Consider the following 18,596-nt stretch of genomic DNA (forward strand, 5'->3'; position numbering starts at 1 on the left):
GTTGTCTCATGGCTCTTTCCCCGAAAGTGAACTAAATTGAAGTGGGGGTGCTTCTCCCGCTTTACCCAATCTTTGCTTTCATCTACACATATATTGTTCCTTCGCGTTGCTAAAATATAGAACGATTTGAGTATAAGTGTTACACATATAGTATATTTCACATATAGTATTCGTATAAAAAATGCATTGATTCACAAACACCTACTTCTGTGGACTTACAACAGTCCGATTTGTTTTGCCGTATATGTATTTGTTTTAAAATCGTTTGTTTAGTGAGTAATTCAATTGAATGCTTGGCCCCTACTCTAATTTGTTTCATAATAATATACTACGATTGTAGACACATTACTCGCATTTATGCATATGGTTGAGTAAACTCTTAAGGAATTGACAATGCACATTCGAATGCGTATGCGTTATTTTATCAATATATGTACAATTTGAAATTAAATCAAATTGAAATAAAGTGCTTCATGGCTTGAAGTTCTGCAGCATACTCGTATTTATCCAATTCTATTTACATATCTGAACACCCACCCACACACACACTCATACTAGCCTGTTACGATGAAATATGCAAAATCGGCCATAATTAATAAAAAATTTTAATCGCTTAATGATAACCACACATTTCGCGCATACGCCCCGAAGTAATAATTTTTTTCATTCTTGCTACTATTGATATCGTTGTTGTTGGGGGCGTGGCCACAAGCGGCCATAAATGCTTGTCACAGCCACAGCCACACCCGTGCCAGAGCCTGTGCCTTTGCCTTTACCCGCTAGCCATTGTTGTTGATGATTATTGTTATTGTTATTAGCGCGCGAAATTTATGTGCAAAAATGTATTCGGTGTTGTTGTTGTTTAGTAGCTTAACCCATAAATTTGTTGAAATTGAGCATAATTTTTCATTTAAGTGGTAAATAATATTTTACGCTTGTCGCATGCCGTCACACTCGCACAGCCCCTGGCTCGTCCGGACGGGATGTGTCCCTCGACATCCTCGCGAGTCTGGCTAATTATGTCACGTCGTTGGTAGCGCTGACGTGCCCATTTAAATATGAACCTGCCATTCCCGTTCGCCAATATAGGAAAGGGAGCATAACAAAAAAAGTGCAACTTAAACGAAAAACCAGCGGAGGGGACATGGTTACATGTCAAAGGCATAGTACAATGAGTCTAAAAACTTACAACATATTTATTATTTTATATGGCATATTTAGCACCTAAAGGGCTTAAAAGAAAGTTTTCTACAATTCTGTTTCAATGTTTCATTTTTGTTGGCATACATTTCAGAGCATGCTGCAAAAAGCGCATTTTTATACCCTGTACCCGTAGGGTAAAAAGGGTATATTAGGTTTGTGCAAAGTATGTAACATGCAGAAGGAAGCATCTCCGACCCCATAAAGTATATATATTCTGAATCAGCATGACGAGAGAAATCGATCTAGACATGTCCGTCCGTCTGTCCGTCCGTCCGTCTGGATGAACGCGAGGATCTCAGAAACTATAAAAGCTAGAATAACCAGAGTTGGCCTCCAGATTCTCCTAGGTCCGAGAAAGGACGAGTTTTTTTTTTAATTTTCCCCCCCTTCCTCCGCTACAGAATTTCGTCAATAGCGTCCACATTTCAAATGCTACCAAAACCAAACATTGCACACATAATTTATATATAATTTATATATAATTTTATTCAATTCGGTCTATTCTAAGAAAAGTTATTAGCAAAACAAATTCTCGCCAGTACAACCCCCACAAACTGCAGCAACAAGTTCGCTCTTCTTCTTCCTCTTTTTGCTGCTGCTTTGGGCGCATATAATTCAGTGACGGAAGTTTACCTGGGTACAGGGTATTACACTGTCGGGTTTGCTCGACTGTAGCGTTCTCTCTTGTTTATCAAACAAATAATGGCCAGTAATGAAACCAACAATTGAAATCAGTCATTAACGATACTATGGACTGCATTGTATTAAATGTCAGATATGGTATGATTTGATTGTCATTCAACGAAAAGCCAAAAAAACCTAATTTTAGTTTTCGCCATAAGTGTTGTATTGCAATTGATCGTTATTCATCGATTTGTAGACCTTCTTAAGGCGTTCTAAGCGTAGCGGAATTGAACGCTTACATCTCTACATTTAAAATAGGAACAATCATAAAGCTTGCACTTTCATGTATCTTTAATTTTGCTGCTAGCTGACATTTCCTTATGCTTGGTGAAGCAGATGGTCTTAAAAATGCTCCATGAAAATTAAAACAATAGGGCAATATTTGTAAATAGGGGTGTGAGGACACTGACAATCGGAGAAGTACCCGAGGTGGTTATGGGAAATGGAGACTTGACTAGATAAGACGGCATTTCAGTCGTTAGTTTGCTTCTCGAATATTTGTTGGCATGCAAATACAGTCCGTGTACGCAATATTTCAGCCACAAAACGCCGCACAAACTCCGCGAAAAACTAAATGAGACCGAAGGGCCGCGAGTGGAGGAAAGAGGTAGATGGGGAGATTGAAGAAAATTGGCGAGCAGCCCAAGGCCAACTATAGTATATGGCCCTATCAAGGAATTTGGCCCATGCTCATTTATTGTGTTCTCGCATGATTTAATGGATTAAAGAGATAAAATGGTGGCAACAATGTGTGGCACGCAATACGTCGAGAATCTGGTTCTAAAATTTTTGCATTAATGTAACTGTTGTGTAGCAATTTTATGACTTGGTTTGGTCAAACAACGGTAACAATAGGGGGAAGAGCAAACTCAGCCTAAAAGTAGGCAGCGAAATCTTCTAATACGCAGGAATTGAGAAACGGTCGGAAGCTGTGCCCAACAGTTTGTATCTCTCTAAAGGTAAGTCAGTGCTCATATCTTCACATAATGAGACAGTACAAGCTCAAAGCAGACAGTGGTTTAGCTGTTAAGCCCATGAACAATATTTGGAAAACATTTTCCCAAAATTTTCTTTCTGACAAAGCTAGTACACAAGATCGCACAGCTATGTGTGGACAAATCCATAAATTCACATTTAGAAACTTCTGTGAAAATACTCAACCCTACTTAGTACGCATAAACGCATCAATACTTAAACAGATCCTTAGCACCCAAACTTGATACAAATACCAGTAATCAAAGCAGATTGAATTTTTGCCTTGTGTGATGCGTATAATGCGCCGCAAAGTACGCAACGACCTTGTCGACTTCCTTCAAAATCGTGGCGGGTTTTATCTAAGAATCACTGGCATTCATATACACACAACAACATTTTGCAATTTTAATTTTTTCGATTTTTGTATTCATGTCTGCGACTTCTTGTTTTGTCTTCTTTAGACTGCAAAGCCGGAATCGGATCGGAATAAAATGCCAAAAAGTTGTTATGTCTGTGGGGACTGCAAAAGAATGCGTTTGGGAAATTTGATTCGCAATATTGTTAGCGCAAGAACAATAAAGGAGCAGTATTGATCGTGGATAAGAGACTATGGAGAATGAGTTGCAAGTACGCGTAAGCTTTGTTTAAGGAAGGCTTCTATCGTACGGCACGTAGCATAATCGCAATGTTAACTCCCATAAAAACGCCCCCGAACCTCCCACAACCCAAGCATGGGCCGCACACATATTTGCTGCTTAGTGGCATTCATATTCAATTTATATTGCTGTCTTTTGGAATTCTGCCGCCTTTCGCTGTGCTCGGCGTTACGTGTGCAGTTTTCCGAATGCGCTAATCAAAGCAACAATGACGCGACCCGCAAACACATCTACTTTTCTCTGCTCGCATTTATACTAACAAAAGTGGGGCAGACAAATTTGTTGTTGTTGCATTGACAGCTCCGTCTTTTCATTGTCAATCACATACAATTTAAATAAATTGAGTGTTTTATTCGGTTTTCAATTTAATGCCTTCACACTGCCATTGTTGTTGATGTTGTTAAGGGTATATGTTGGCTGTTGGTTGTTGGCTGTTGGCATGCGCCTTGTCATCATATTAATCATCATCATTATCAGTTCAGAAAAAGCGGCAACAGCATCATCATCGGTGCAGCCATTTGCTTTCACTCCCACCTTCTCACAGAGACAGTTAGAGTGCCAACTGGCAGCGCACATATGCCTATACATACGAGGACATACTGAAATACATACATATTGGCCATATATGTGACATACCTTCTGGTTGCCAACAAATTGCAACTGAAAGTCCAATGACGCTGATGAGCCGCGCAAAAATAATCAGCTTTCAGCTTCCATACTTTTTGGTCAAGTAATGGATGGGGGAGGGATAGTGAAGGGATGCCTTCTGGCCACGCTGACGCGACTATGCAATTAATGGCCAGGCATTTAATTCAATTTGGCGGATATGCATTTTATTCACTCATTCGATGTCCGCCAATGAAGTTGTTGTTTTCGCAGTTGTTGTTGCTGAAAATTTAGAGCTAACTAGTTAACATTATCTGGTGTAACAATGTAACTACTTGTAGTTTGTGAATGTTAGGAGGAGAAGCAAATCGGGTACTGAGCAACAAAGTGAATTGTGTCCGGAACTTAGACAATTAACAAAACATCAGATGCAGAGATGGAGTAATGGATTTGTAGTGTGTCTGAATGGATGGATCGGCCACTGGGGTCAAATTTTTATTTTTTATTTATGAAAATTTTGCCAACACTCCTCACATCAGAGCAACTCAACTAAAGGCTACCTGGCGTGCTTTAGCACTTAAAGCCAACAATATCAGGCGAGCGTGCGAATAATCGCATCTGCTGGCCATTGCATAACATCGCACTGCGAAGCGTATGCGGCTATGTGATACATGCGGCAGATTGCAACAATAGCCAGAATGAGCGTTGAGCGCGGCGCGTGGAAATAATGGTGACAATTGTTAAATATTTATAATGAGGGATTTTTGGCCATGTATGTATGTGTATTTCATACTGACCTAAGAGTTATGAATTCTGGCAGCTAAACTTTTCTATCTTAGTGTAGAGTTTAGCACTGAGCTAGGTATGAATGTACGTATGTGCCCATTTCTTATATGAGTATAATAGAATAATAATAAATATATAAACCATATAGAGAATATACGAGTAGATATAAATCCTTTCTTCACCAATAGTTCCTGGAGAACATCGTGCATCAAGCTAATAGAATAAACATTTTGCTCTAAAAATAAATTGATCATTTCATGATATTTCAAGAGAGGATACTCTGGGCCGCATTATGCCCGCACGCCTTTTTCACAGTCGCTGCCTTTTTAAATATTTACCGACACGGACGCATCGCGTGACCGATAGAGCAGACAATGGCGCGCTTCCTGTTGTGCTGCTTATTATGCAGCTGCAACAAATGTGACAACAACTGCAACTACTGCGACAACAACAGCAATAGAAACAACACTGATAGGCAGTTTAAAAATGACTGCCATGCTGCCCTCTGAACCGTCCGGGGGGGTGTGTGTGTGTAGTCGAATTGAAAAACAATTATTTACTTTAATGCATTGCAATTTTTTTATAATTATTTATTTATTTAAAAATTGTGTGCAGATATTATTTGCATATCGCTCGCCTATTTTATTTCGGTAACAGAAGTAACTGCAACAACAACGCAATACTTACACACGCACACATACACACCCATTTTACGATATATTTTATACAGCGATTCGTGTGTGCAACGACTGTGGCAACATTTTATTCAATTTTGTAGTTGTGTGCAAAAACAAATTTTAATTTGTAATTTTGTTGTTGATGCTGCTGCTGCTGTTCAGATTGTTGTTTAACAAATATAAACTGCACTCAAACACAATTTTGTCTTTTTTCTATTAATGAATATGTTTGTTTATTACTTATTTTTAGGACCCCAATCATCTGGCAATACAGCATTGAGAAGTGCGTGCGTGAGCTACATACCTCAATATGGTTTGTTAATTCTAGAGAAAAGCAGCCAAAAGACAACTTTTGTTTAAAACGGACTTTGGCACTTTAAACGGACAGCCTTGGCTAAGTCCTTCCTTTTTTTTTTTTTTTTTGTTTATTGTGGGCCGACATTCGCAACGTAAAAATGAAAAAAAACTGCGCTGCTGATGGCAAATGAATACGAATGCATAAGCAACAACAACAACAAGAGGCATGGAAATGACGACTAAACGAAAAACAAAGCAAAGTCAAAAGCAAACATGTGTTCCGACATACGCCCCCTTAAAAGCACACCCGCACACACACATATATACACATACACATACAGAGAGGGGAAGATATACACCCCGCAATTGGAGCATAGACATGAAAGCAGCTGCATGGCTGGCTTTGCCAGCACAAAGCTTCAACATTTTGCCTTTTGCCTTTTTGGCAAAAAGGCAAACCCTGGGAGCAAACAAAAAACGAAAAACTTTTCGAAATACAAAGAATTGGTGCAGAATTCAAATAATTTTATGGCATATTTAAGTGTCTGCATAATTTGGCCAACTCTTCAATGTTGCCGTTTCGTTTCGTTCCCAATGCCGTTGCTGGGTCAGAGAGACAGATGAACTGTGTGTGGTGTGTGTGACTGTGTGTCTGTGTGTGTGTGTGTGGGTGCATTTGATATAGAATACAAAGGGTTCAACTGACTGTGAACGCTTAAATTGATTCAAATTCAGACCACACACACGAAGCCAGACATCCATAAGTCCATTTAAATGTATGAACCGGACATCGAGAGTCCGAGTCCAATCCCGAAAACTAAAACGAACCCGAGCACAAGCCTCTGAACATTTAGCCTTGCTGCAATAGACAGAAAGTGACTGCCTTTGCAACCTTTTCGGTGCCCCCACGCTTTTCATACGCACACACCTCAATCTTATCTCTTTAAGTATGTGTGTGGTTCCCCCTCTTGCAATGCTCTGATTATTTGAGTACACACATACACATACATATACTCGTACATTCACCCATAAAGGCAACGTAAAGCGAGCTATTAATTTGGCCAAATGTGCTTACAGTATTGGGCACAAGTATGTTCACTAATTGATTATATTTAACATAACGCCAGCCTTTGTTCGAACCCTGTCCAGCTTCGATTCTATGCCCAAAAACTAAAATGAAATCACTGAGCACTAGAGAAGAAAGCTTCTAGGGTGTGAGAAAAGTGCTTAATAAGTGGCACTTAATAAAATGAAAATATATGAAAATCCAGATATAATATTTAATTACTCTCTTAAGATCAACAGAAATTACTACATTTTTTAATTTAATAAACTATATTTTAGAAATTCGCATTCGAAGAACTTTGGCAACTCATGGATGCAAAGCACGGCTTTGCGTGATTCAAATACATTTGTTAGCTACTATATGTACTTAGTAATATGTACGAGTATGTAGGAATGTGTCTGTGTGTGTATGTGGGTAGCTTTGAGGCTCTGCTGCTGCTCCTTGTTATAATTTTTATCAAACTTAAAACAAATTTCCTAAATAGTTTTGCGCTCGTCGCCCGTTAAGCGCTTTCAAGTGGGCGTGGCAAAAGACTCTTGCCTAGTGTGTGGCCAAAACTTTTAAAGCTAGCTGGTATGTTAGAGTGTGTGTGTGTGTTTGTGTATGTGTGTGGCAGTTGTGGCTTGCCTTCCGGGCTTTTTCTTATTCTCGGCTGCTGCGAGAAGCTAACGAAAGTTTTTTGAGTGAATGAGCTCAGAAATCTCTTTTTAATACTTAAGCATAACTAAATTAACATGGCTAAGTATGTGAGAGAGTGTGTGTGTGTGTGTTGTGCCTTAGCGGCTGACAGTGGCATTTAACAATTTGGCGTAAATTAAATTTGCATCTGATGTAAACCAATTAGAATTTTTGTGGGCTAGGCACAGATTTGTTTGCCAGCGCAAGGACGAAGATAAGACGGCTAGTGAGTTGAATGATGGGGTTTAGGTGAAGAAATTAGTAGTTAAAGAAATTGTGCATCAGGAATTGAACATTACAGGGTTAGCACAGCTAATAATTTTATATACGAACGAGCTTTCCTAAAATTGATACCTGATTTCTTTTCGAAACTGAATAACGCTCTAAGTGGTGTTTCAGAATGTTTCATAAGCACATATTATGTGCCAACAGTTTCTAAAATGAAAGCAGTTCCATGAATGAAATATTTAACATACAAACTACGACGTGTTTCTGATCGTTTAAGGAAGGCATGAAGGCGCGCCCTTTTCAGCAATTTTCTTAAACAAATAATGCCATTATATCAAAGCAGCATTCCTCCCATTAAAGTGTGCATTAAAGGGGCTTGACTGTACGTGTATTTGTAATATTTCGGGTGGTTCTTCTTTTTTTTAGTTTGGGAGCGGCGTATCACAAATGATTTGACATAATGTGCGCAAAATAAAACATGAGCTTGACCAAATACAAACGGAAGGACGTCCATAGGTACACACATACATCAAACGATGTGTGTTCATTGGTGTGCGTGTGTGTTTGAAATGCTGCGTTTGTTGGTTTGTTTGCTTTATTTGTACTAGACACGACCGCAACCTAGTCTAAATACATTGTGCAAGACACGGTCAACGGACGATGAGGATGGACTTAAATGGGCGAGCAAGTAGTACATGGAGGGACCTGCTGCGGCGCCGTATTCGCTGGCCAAGCAAATAAACGCTTTCGGGCGCAACATAAAAATTTCATATGCAAATGAAGGCAAGAAGAAAACATAAAAGCCAACATCATTTTCATTTTTTCGCATTCACATTTCGCTCTCACCGTTTTGTTTTATTATTTTAGTTGCTTGTCCCTTTCGTTTCGTTTGTTCGCCTGGTTTTCCTCCTGCCGTATGCGTTACGGCTTTTGTGTGTACAAGTAGTTACAGGTGAGTGTATTTTGTAGTAAACGCTACTTTTGATGGACGCTACGCTACGACTACTTTGTATCTTGGTTCGTTTTTGTTGGAGTCGAAATTACTTACTTCTTGCTGCCTGCCAAAAATTCGGCACAGTGGTATCCGGAAATGTAGGCTATGGGTTGTTACGAGCCCTACGCTCAGAGGTGACCGACATCCGATGTCAGATGAATAGGTCCATCGACGGAGAGCGACTATCGAGGTGACGGCAATTCTCGGAGAAGATGAAAAAGAGCGGAACGCCAAGTGCGTGTATTGCCACTGGCGCTAAGAGCTAGGTAACATTTCGCGGGAGTCCCGCGGGAGCAGAGGGAATGCAATAACAAGCGTATGCTTGAACTTAATGCGGTACGTCAGCGTCCCAAAAAAAAAAACACACACACATATCCGTATACCTCCTACAGATCGAAGAAGCCAAGTGTGAGTAAGACACAAAAATTTGTATTCGTGCTTGTGCTTTGTGCACTGGCTATGAATTGAATTATTAAGTAGTGTGGGTCGAGTTCGGTGCACGTTGAGGAGGTCATTCGAATGCGAAACACAAACACCACGCGTGGATGAGCGGCGGGGCTGGCCTGGGCCGAGCTGAGTCGGTGGAGAGAGGAAGGACGAGGGGAGGACAAGTGAGCAGATAGCGAAAAAATACGTTCAACCTCTGAACGAAAACGCAGGAAGGCAATGAGAAATGGGGCAAAGGCTCAAGACAACGCACCCATTATCTTATGGTAAGCGGGAAAGAAAAAAGGAGACGAAGAAACGTTCAACTTCGCAAGTTAAAAATTAAGAAATATGTATCACATTATCACTAAAGGAAGTGGTAATGTAATGGTGATTATTTTTGAATCGGCGAAACACATTTCGTAGAAAGATAGTTTACCTTGAAATGGGGGAGGAGGAAGCTGCCAACTTCCAGATTCCAGCTGCGAACTTCAATCAGCCCCCAATGTTTCTCATATACTAGTTTGCTTCCAAAGTCTATTTTTAATATTATTTATGACGTAATATATATGATGATAAAATCTGTCTATATTTCTGTCTATATGGATGGAGACTATCTCCTATAGACTAAAAGATTTTTTATGAAAAACTGAAAAAAAAAATATTCTGTTCTTTCTCGCTATACTCGTATACTGGCAATTGCCTACATTTACTCGTATATAGTTTCAACATAATATTCTAGAATCTACATCATGTCTACCAACGCTTGTGGGCTTTAGGTAGGTGTGTGTGTGCTGGAAATTAGAGTTTTGATTAATAATAAGTAGTTTTGTGGAGGGTAGTGCAATTTTATTGATAGTTAGAGCTTTATATGAGAATTCACTTAAGACTAATTGGAGACCATACGTTAGCTCCTGATTCTGCTGCTGGAAGATCGGATTATACTTTCGAACAGCTGCATTGCAGAAAAATAAAAATTTCTTGCACTCTTGGACAAATATAAAGTCCTACACCAACACTGCGAGCTATTTAAAAAGTTTTGAAAGTCGCGGTCAGCTTCAGCTTCGCTGCTGCTTATCTATCTTTGGATTACTTGACGTATTGTTTATAAGTATGTGCATACTCGTATATGCAAATAATAACTAACATTCGTATCCTACTGCCACAATGGCAATCAAATGGCTAAATACATTAAAGCTATTTGAAACTAAGGCTAAAATAACCAAATAACGAATAAAGACACTCAGATCTAATCACAATCAAAACATTGGATAAGGCCATATAATAAATATTTATTATTATAAATTGCTTTAAAGTACACACCTAATTGTAGTTAGTGAACAGCAACACACACACTTACATACATGTACACAGGTACTATTTTTGTGACTAACAAATAATTAGAGCCCTTGATCCATGCAGTAGTTGACAATTATACTTGCAGAGATAGGAATAAAGTGTGCGGTTAAATGTATCTTTAATTAAATAATCAGTTTCCTGTTCGTCTCTTTTCCGCACCTGCTGAATATCTGCTTCCCTTCAAACTCTATTTTGCAGTCTTCTTTTTGTCTGTTTCCCCACTTGCCCGGTTCTTTTTTTCAGTTCTCTAAATAAGCCCCATTGCAACTGTGTTGCTGTTTTTGTGTTTGCCCGGAAAAGTTAAAGGAGCTTCTTATTATCCAACAATGCCAGTAACATGCAAATCTCGTTAATTTGAATTCTACTGAAATGTGTGTACAGCTCGTGTTTGTTGTGTACTCTTAATTTATATAAAAAGTGCTAGTTTGAATGCCATGGGACTGTCTTATGGCAAACAATATGATTTCTAAAGATATTGCAATCGAAAATAAGATATGTAAATAAATATGATGCTGGTCTGACTAGGTTAAAAGTTTAAAAATATCAGAAATCACATCCGGTATGCTTCTAAAATAAATTAATATCTTGAAGGTTACTTTTAATGTAATGCCCAGGCATATTGGTTATAGAATTATTCAGAAATGTTGACTGCAGGGTACTCTTTAACTTCAGTCCTGTTGCTTTTTGTTGCCTATGCTATTGTAGTTGCTGTTTTTCTAGTCTACGAGCATTTGGTCATGGCCCGAAAACTCGCTTGTTTCTTTATCCATGGATATGCGCGCATCGTTTTTGATTCTCTGTTGTTGTTGCTGATGTTTTTACTTCAAATCCTTGAGTTTCGTTTCGTTTGAGTTTTTATTCTTTGAGTTTAACAAAGTTTTGTGCTGGTTTTGGCTTTTATTTGCTTCACACGCTTCGCCATGGTTTTTATTTCTATTTATAAGTTTAACTAGGTTTGTAGGTATACATGTACTTTATGTGTGCTGGCTCTTTTGTTTGTATGGGTATATGTGTGTATGTATGTACGTGTGGGCTTTACTGCCCACCCCACACCCACGTGCCCACTTTCTTGATACACACAACAACAACAATTACAACAGCAGACAACGACAACAAAAAAGTGCGGGAGAGTGACAGTGAAATAAAAAGAATAGAAAAACTTTTGGGGCCACCTACTTTTCTATTGCCATTTTCTCTGGTCTGTTAGCTGTATCTATGGCGCATTTTCTCTCCTTCATTCGCTTGGTTGTTTGCTCTCTGCTTTGCTATTTTCTTTTTGTGTTGCAGCGTTTTTGGGCCAATTTCCGGTAATTCAGTTTTATGCAGCAACTTTTGCTTTTGTATGTAAATAAATATTATGCCAGTGGCAACAACGACCATTCACATCATTATCTTCATTTTCAAGGTTAGATATGTGCGTGTGTGCACATACACATAAACACACAGACTCACACAAACGCTCGCACACACACACACTTTAAAGGCATAAAGCTAAGTGGAAGTGGCGGTGTTGCCGGAAAAAGTTTTACCATTCAACAGCAACAGCTACAGCCAAGGGCGTACGCAGCTTTTCCCAAAGGGGGGGGACCAAAAAAATACAATTTTGATGCATATGATCAATGAAAGAATTTAAACAAATCCAACTCAGTTCCATTTTAAGGCAAAGTAGTGCGCCATAATAATGTACGACCTTATATGGAAAAAAATAGGAGGGCAAAGCCCCCCCTGCGTACGCCCTTGGCTACAGCTACAGCATCAGCTCAGAGGCTACAAGAAGAACATCAGCAGAAGGCAACCATTATTTATACTTTGTTAGCGCCTGCTGTTCTTCTTCTTCTGCGTCTGCTGCTGCTGCTTCTTTCTGCTACTTGGCATTTGGTTTATGTACCCGCCAAAAAGTACAACTTGCTTTTCGTAATTGACTTTGATAATTTTCACTTATTATGTTGCATAGTGGAGGGCGCAGTGGCAAGGTGCCAGCCTGCTGGAAGGGAGAGGGGTCAGGCAAGACGTTGTTGCTGTTTGCCGCCTAGTTACGACTTATGCGCTACAGATTCGCTGTTAATTTGATTAGAAAAGTTTTGAAAACGGCAACATTTCTGCACGTATTATGAAGCGCAAATGTAAAATTTTTGGTCCAAAGTTTTATGTTGAGAATGGGACTGACGTTGAGGTTGAGGTTCAATCTGAGTCTGAGTGGAAACCTGAACTTCAACTGGTTGCGACCGATGAGGTATCAGGCCAGTGAAGTGGCCTTGCGTTTTATGCGGATGTGGGTGGTGGGTGGCGATACGGCTGTGCTGCGCTGCTTGCCTCTTTTACTAACACACTTGACTTTGTGTTGCTTTTATTGGCTTATTTGTTGGCACAATTTTAGTTCATTTCCACAGTTTTACGCTGCACGCTTGTTAAAATAAATAAATTTTATCTGTTGCCTACATGCATCATTCTAGTACAAGCCCCAAAGTTGTTCCATCACCTGCTCATTATAGCATGTACCCAAAGGCTAAAAGGCTATACTAGTTTTGTTTTGCCATACTTCACTGATTTGAAAAACCTTTGAAATATGAATTGGACTAAAATAATATAGATCCATATAATTGACATTATTTGGTAACTAATACTTACAGGTACCTGTTGGAACATATTGTGACTGCTTCTCAAGCAACAATATCGGTAAAACTTGGCTATATGTGGTAGGTTCAATACAATTACTAAAGGGTTGACCTAATGGGGAGAAGTGTTAAACAAGTTATCAATTTGTTAATAGGGAATATCGACTTTGTGTTGCTTGAATTATTTTTATTTTTTCAATAGATATTTATGAAGTGGGTGTGCAAACTAATGGCGCCCTTAAAAAATGGGGAAAGACAAATAGACGCCCCAGTTTCGCGTTATAAAAATATTGTATATAGCAATTGTAGTTGCTGTTTTCCCTGCTGTTATGTTGTTGCTGTTCAGTTTGTTGATTTTGCAGCTTGTTTGAGGTTTGTTTGCACTTCGGTTTTTGGCAGCGTCAAACACGCGTCGCTTGCATGAATGCCTCCTTAAGAGAGGACTGTGCTGACTCTATTTGTTGCTATTGTTGTCCTCCTGCTCTTGTTGCCTTTGTTTGGGGCTTTGTTGTGGTTAGGTAAACATGTTTTGGGCGCAAGTGGCATTGCAAAGGGTCTCCCTCATCCAAGATAAATTTCATTGGCATTTAAGGCCAGAACATATTTTCAAATGCACGCGTTTTTTGCCATTGAGAATTTAACAAACGTTATTGGCTGAAGCTTTATTTGTAATTATATTGCAAAATAATTTTGATGAAAGTGGAAAATTACCTTATAACTTTACACGTTAGCTTTTGGAGTAATTCCACATAAGTAGTATAGTATATTCAAACAATGAAAGTACTTACTATAGAAATTTGTTTTGTAAAATGCGTTTGCAAGGCTTTGCAAAAAACAGAATCCAATAATTTTAAACGCTGCGCTTTGTTTCCTTTGGACTTATGATATGAAGTTGACTCGAATCAGTTTAAAGCCGTGTACGGGGAATATGTTTGCAAAATCATTATAATTGCAAGTTGTTATTACTGTTGTTGCCGTGCAACCAGTTTTGCAGTTCATTGACGAAAATGCAGCGCGAAACGCGTAAAGAAGTTGATGGGGCTTAAGGAGGACTTGCGGCTTCAAAAACGAGTTCTGCTCCAACTTTTTCATACGATCCATGACACAGGTGCAACTTTTCGACTGGCTTTTTGCTTCGACCGGTTGCGCAGGAAGCTGCCAATGATGCTCTTGTTGTTGTTGTTATTGCTGCCGCTGTTGTTGTTGTGCTGGTAGTGTGGCTGCAAATTGAATGAAAGCGCGCCTGCTGTTTTTGTTACTGTTGTTGTTGTTGTTGCCGCTGCTGCCACGGAGGATGCTTTAAATAAACGTTTCTCTTAAGCAGCACGCACACTTGATTGACTATATAGTTGCACATACATCTGTACAGATTCTTCTATATTAGTAGTTGTCGGCGTTTTTTCATTATTGAGCGTAGAATTGTATTTCGTGTGTATGTGTGTGTGTGTGTGTGTGTGTGTGTGTGTGTGTGTGTGTGTGTGTGTGTGTGTGTGTGTGTGTGTGTGTGTGTGTGTGCACCAAACAAACTGACAAACGAGCAAATAAATAAAAAATAATTCACCACCACACACACTAACTATTATATTCCGCGATTTTAGCCGTTGCTTCCTATTATAAGTTTTTGCAAAGGAAAACTTTGCTTCTTTTTTGCGGCTGTTTGCGACTTTAATTGAATTTATAAGCTAAGCAACACACAGCACGCAACACTTGACACTTGACACAAAAACAAAAAAAAAAAAACAACAGAAATTGTTATATGTATTAGGTGTGTACGTACGTAGATATGAATGTGTACGTATAAACCAACAAGCACTTTTTCACACTCGAAAAAAATATAGTATATTTTCAAAATGTATTTAAATTTTTTGTGGATAACTTGCTGTTTTTGATATTTTCGTTACGTTTGCTCCTTAAGGGGGTGTGGGTCGGGGGCGTAAAAGCGCGGCAGCAACTTCGACGCACGGATGTTATGTGCATGGAATAAAGTCTTTGGGTCGACTGTTTGCTGACACGACGGAACACGTACTAAAACTTGTTCGCAGGCAGGCGACCATCAAATGCGCCGGAAAAATGCGCTAGCAGCGAACTTTGCTGCGTTAACAGACGACGCAACAACGAGAACAGCAACGATGGTGATGCATGCTTCACGACGGCTTTATGTGGACAGACGAGTGCTCTCTCGCTCCACAGCGATGGGACGCGCAATATGCAAAACTGTTCCCAGGCTGTTAAACTCTCGACTGCCTCTGCCTGCTGTCTGCCTATCTGTAGCTGTTGCTATTTTTAACACAGAGACACAGAGGCACAGAGAGAGAGAGAGAGAGATAGGGAGCTAGAGTATGCTGAGAAAGAGCGAGTGCGCGCGCTCTTTGTGCTAAAAAAGGAGAGTAGTACGAATGCCTTGGTATTCATTCAAGATTCAACGTTCACGTTCATTCGTGTGCTTCACGCGTCGTGCGCCCACACGACTGCCCCAAAAGCCACGATTGCATTCGTTTCACTGTTACTGCCTGCTGTTAACTCAGCATTTTATCACACTTCTGCTGGCGAATTAATTGAACTGCCTGGATATTACAAAACATCACACCAGAGTCAATTCTCGCTTATAAAACAAAGAAAACAAAATTGGCAAGCTAAACGTTCCTAGCTGCATTTTTGTTGATGCTTGATGTCAGTTATGTAAGCTCTTGATTCAACTATTTCACGCATCCATCATGCATCCATCGTGTTCACTTTACTTTAAATTTGAACAATTTGTGAACTTGAGGTCACTACTATACTTTGTGTATATGATCTGCAAATGTTGATACATGTTTGTCACGGGGATGGATCTTTGCCTTTGAATTAAACGGTGCTGATCGTTGGTGTCAAGTTTACTCCCTTTTGTATCATTCATGTGACCAACATTTCGCATTGCAATTACAATAATCGGGAGCTTCACCTCTAAGTACCATAATTTGCTAAACATGTTCATGAACTGCATTTAAACGATGGTTTTACGGGTTGCAGAGACATTTTGCAAAGCGTTGAACGAATTTAAAAAAGTACATCTTACATTTTGAACATTGAAAATGAAATTCTTTTTCATGCAGTGGCTTGTTCAACACCCAACATTTTGCAAATTTGTCTGAATTTGTTTTTAATGGCATAAAGAATACCTGCGTTTTCTTGTTATTGGCGTTCTGAGCATTAAGTTCGATGCCTCTTCTGCGTAAATTTCTAGTACATTGTCCATTTCCCTTTAAATACAATTAAAATCATTTTATCAGATTATCGCTTATTGTACTATTACTGAGTACTTGTCACAGAGTTTTCTATGCTTGACTGAAAGAAACCAGCAAACTCGCACGCGGAGCTTAGATGGCTAAGCTTACACCTTAACTATTGTTGATTGAAGTATGTAATTTAGAATTTCTGTTATTGCAAGTGATCTGAGATTTTTTAAGGCCCACAAATAAAGTCCTAGGCGTACCTCAGTTCATTGGAGCTGATTACTTATCAATTTCATTCTTTACCCTTGGTATTTGCCGAAAAGATAACTCTTAACAGCTAACACATGATTTAGATTTTTTGTTCGAATTGAGTCTTAAATGGCGAACTTGAAATATTAAACCTTGAAACTACCACCATCATTTGCTTATCAGAGCTAACTAAACCAAACATTTTGAAGTGGTCCAAAAAAAGAACTCGGTCGCATGCAGAAATTCCATGAAGACACAGTTTTCTTATAGGAACATCCGATGCCTAGCATTTATTTATATATTTATAGAGAGTGTGTGTAAGACAGGAAAAACGGAACTATCGAATTGGTTTGTTTGTTTGCCCGTACATGCATAAATTAGTATTTCTTGTCCCTTTCCTACCTTCCACATTCTTCTCCTTCTCCTCAAACGTGCACTTTAAACTGTCACTACTGATGATGTTGTTGGCGTTGCTGTTGTAGCTTCTGCTACCATGGCAGACTTAAGGGAACCATTAAGTGGCACATGATTGGTGGGCTGCAGATGCGCGCGACGAGCACCTATTTAAAAAAGAGACTAAAATGCGACCGAAAGTCCGAAAGCCTCAGTTCAGTCGCGTACTTTATGATAGCCATATAATCGTATGCCCCTTGTTGCTATCGTTGTTGTTGCTCGCATGCCAGAGAATTATTATATGGGAATGGGTTACTGGCCTGCTTAAGGCATTGCGATGAAGTCTGAAACAAGCACAGCTTTACAAATGCAAGTGTCACGAAACGGAACCGATGAGACCCGACCCGACCAGACCAGCCAGAACGTTGGCTTGCGAATCATGATTCACACGTTGTCGCGATGAATGAGGCTGTCCGAAGAACTATTGGCAATGCGGCTAATGATGATGATGATGACGATTATGATATTGCTGATTGGGAATGGGGCTAAAAATTTAAATAAAATGCAAACGCAGGAAAAAATTGGCACAACACAACTGTGAAGAAATAAAAGGTGAAAAGAAAGCATTCAAAGCTAAGGAAATCTGCAACAACAACAATTAAAAAAAAGTTCAGCATCGTGCCTCATAATTAAAATGCAAAGAATGCAAAACTCTATTTCTAGACTGAGAAAGTCTATCTTCGAGAATAAATTGCATGCACAGCATTTCGTGTGACGCGAGCGACTTGTTTTTAAAACAAATTGTGTTACGACTCTGTAGCTGGGGGCGGCAAAACAAAAACAAGAACGAGAGGTGCAACGCCCCCAAAAGAGAAAAACAACTGCAGTAAAAATAAAACAATGTCTCTTATAATTTTTTAAAATTTAAGTACATAAATTTATGGATGATGGCTTTACGGCATATATTGTGATATCACATACAAGTATGTATGTTATGTGATATTCAATATTTTGATTATTTTTGTTATTAATCAGTTCACAGATTCAATTACAGTATAACCTCGATAGAAGCAAATAAAGAAAGAGCATTATTATTTAGAACAAATATATCTAATTTTCGTTTTTTAAATCATAATGTTTCTTTAATAACAACAAGTAAATGGCTATAAGCGAAAAATACTGTCTTAGGTATTCTAAAATACAACTCATTTTAGAATAAAAAACACTTTAGGTTTTTCTTGTACCCAAAATGTGTTATAAATAAATGATGAACAAGTAAAAAAGTTAAAGTCGGGTGTCCCGACTTTGAAATACTCTGTACATATGTTTACAATAATTATAGAAAACAAAACAATAAGAAAATTAAAAAAAAAAAATTTTATCGATTTTACCTTTCTCGGTATTCGAACTCACGTAAAGGGTATATAATTTCATATTTACATAGCAATTGCGTCTATGTGAGTGTATGTATGTTTATGCGCATCTATTCGTG

Source organism: Scaptodrosophila lebanonensis, unplaced genomic scaffold (genome assembly GCF_003285725.1).
Source record: "Scaptodrosophila lebanonensis strain 11010-0011.00,11010-0021.00 unplaced genomic scaffold, SlebRS2 tig00001418-arrow-arrow-pilon, whole genome shotgun sequence".
NCBI classification, from domain to species: Eukaryota; Metazoa; Arthropoda; class Insecta; order Diptera; family Drosophilidae; genus Scaptodrosophila; species Scaptodrosophila lebanonensis.